At 28.2% G+C, this 2,836-nt stretch overlaps 1 long non-coding RNA gene across 1 annotated transcript; it reads right to left on the bottom strand.

Moving 5' to 3' along the window:
• LOC109225114 lies at window positions 495-1,280 on the bottom strand. Its single transcript, XR_002067852.1, has 2 exons — window positions 1,184-1,280; window positions 495-558 (listed from the first exon to the last, which is right to left on the bottom strand). It is a non-coding gene; the product is annotated as an uncharacterized LOC109225114 (long non-coding RNA).

A 2,836-nucleotide genomic window follows, 5' to 3' on the forward strand; every position in this document is an offset into this window, starting at 1 on the left:
TTTTTTCATATGTGGTTTGCAAATTGTCGCATGGGATAAAATTGATCTATGTCAGGTGGACGCTCAACGAGTTGACTTGTGAAACTGAAGACATGTAATTATTACTCTATAATAAATACAAAATTTATATAAATATATATGTTACAATATAGTTTGACTACGTATATATATATATATATATATATATATATATATATATATATATATATATATATATATATATATATATATATATATATATATATATATCTTCTAAGAATAATCATTCAAATATAAAATAAATTTTTAATAACTTTTATTAAAAACTGTTTAAGCAGCTAGATATTTAGAAATATTTTTGTTGAAGAAGTTTTAAAACAAAACTTTGAACAAGTACTTGGGTTAAAAGGAACAACTTTGGTTCTTTTTCTAATTATTTAAAAAACAAAAGTATCTTACGATTCCTGTTTGAAGCATATTTCAGTTAATGTTAGATATACGATGGTCCAAATTACCTGAGGAGGTTCTGGAGTGAAACAATGGCCTTCTCGTAGCTTCCCTTTGCCATGTCTTCTCTTTCTGGAATTCCCCAATTTTTAGTCAGAATTTAGCAAATATAAGAGCACTGTTTTTTTCTTTCTACTGTACATGGTAAAATCAAAAGGTAAAGATAGACATTAATAGTTAAAATGATTAGTGAGTAGCGTTAATATATGTCCAGAAATATGTCCATTTTGGTTGATTTTCAAGTTTATTTAGAGCTACTACATGCACATGAAAGAATTTAACTGTACGCTTTAGAAGAAAATCGCTTCCTTTTTCTCTTGTTTTTATTCTCTATAAGGTTCTTCATGTGTATTGAAGACAACAGCTTACTTAATTTCGGAGATTAATGATATCAAGCTAAAAGGTGAATTAATGATAAGAGAGTTACTGATGCTAGCAATGCATTGTTAACAAGATTTACTTGGCTAGATAAAAAGACATTAAAGTCATCTAATTAAGTTATAATATGCACCAACAATATAATTATGTAAGTATTTAAATTTTGGCACAGAACTGATTATATATACTCGAAAGAAATAGATTGTAAAGTCAAGTCGCCTATAATTTCAATCAGGCTATACTCATGTCAACCAAAGAATATCTATAGGTAAGTTTGAAAGAAGGTGAATTAAGAAAATGTGAGAAGTTATATTTATACCAAAGTGGGGTGATGACCGGAGCAGCCGCAGAAAAGAAGCTGAAGAGTTATATTGAAGAGAGAAGAAATGTGGGTGGGAAATTTGGGTTTCTTTAGCCTGCAATTTATACTACTCAATTAGCTACTAGTAACTAGTAAAACTAGTTGCCGTGTCCTCTATCATCTCTCTTTGTTTTTGTATACATGTCATTATTATCTTTTTATCGTACATTTTAGGTATTTTGAAACTGTTGAAAACGACGGCTGGGCAAATAAGAATTTCAATCCATTCTATCTAGTCTTCTAGATGACATAACTCGCCTTACTCATTTTATTTGTGAAACATGCGCTGGGTCGGACCGCCCAAATTATAGCAACCTTTTAGTGATCACCATATCTCATAAATTAGCTACTAATGTAAGTGGATTTAAGATTATTAGTTTGAAGTGTAAAGATTTTTTTGGTATATTAGTGAATTTAAATATGTGTTAGCACGTTAGTTGCCAATTTTTACCGGATAACCAATGAATATAATAGTTTATGAGTACTGACCTCATTATATAAATAATTTTCAGTGTATAAAATTTAAGTATAAATTGTTTCAAGGATATTTTTGGACCTTTTCCGTTGTAAGTTTTATGCCTAGACAATAAAGTCATGTTAATTTGGTTTTCGTGAAGAAAAGGTCTTTCAGTCTGTGTCACTTACGAATGCACAAGCATCCTCAATGTTTTTTTTTTTTTTTCCTTTTTTCTCTTTGGCTTCAAAACGAGATATTTTATATATATATTTAAAATATGTGTCGTTTCAAAAGAATGAACATGTTCATTCTTCATCTCGGTTGGAGATCTTATGTAGTTATATTACTCTACTTATAATTCTCTTTTTGTATTAACAAAATAATATTCTACCTATAAATTCAAGCTTAATTAAGGCTTTTCAAAGAAATGTTACAAGTATTAAGTAGTACTCCCTTTGTTTTAATTTATGTTAACCTATTTGACGGGCACAGAGTTTAAGAAGAAGAAAAGAAGACTTTTCGAACTCGTGGTGTAAAATGAGATACATATATTGTGTGGCTATAAATCATTGCATAAAGTTAGATTGTTTCTAAATCTGGAAAGGGATCATTCTTTTTGGCACGAACTAGAAGAAAATATATTTAAATAAATTGAAACGGAAGAAGTATTAGAAGTATCAAAGTCTTTTTTTTTTTGAGCAAAAAGTATCAAAATCTCTAATATTAAAGAGCATGAAAGAGATATGACGGTTATTAAATATTTATAAATTGACTAATTAGATGAAGCCTGAAGGTTGAGTCTAAATCTCTTGAGATATGCATTTTCCATAAGTTCAATGTTTTCAAATCTACTATGTAAGTTGTGGTTCTATATAGTATTCAATTATATTACATATATATATGCTTAGGCATATATTTCGTGGACACTTTAATAACACCAACGTTCATAATATAATACTACTAACTTCTAACAAATGTTTTTAATATATATATATATATAATTTAATTATTTTTTGTAGGATAAAATATGCTTAAACATTCTTGATTTATTTATTTCTATGGTGGATTTGTGCACTTGTGTAAGACCTTTTTGGAGCTTTTTGTACTAAATTATATCTAAGTTCAAAAAAATTGAAGCTCTTCCTTACGCAAGA

The sequence above is a fragment of the Nicotiana attenuata genome, chromosome 4 (genome assembly GCF_001879085.1).
Source record: "Nicotiana attenuata strain UT chromosome 4, NIATTr2, whole genome shotgun sequence".
Classification (NCBI taxonomy): Eukaryota; Viridiplantae; Streptophyta; class Magnoliopsida; order Solanales; family Solanaceae; genus Nicotiana; species Nicotiana attenuata.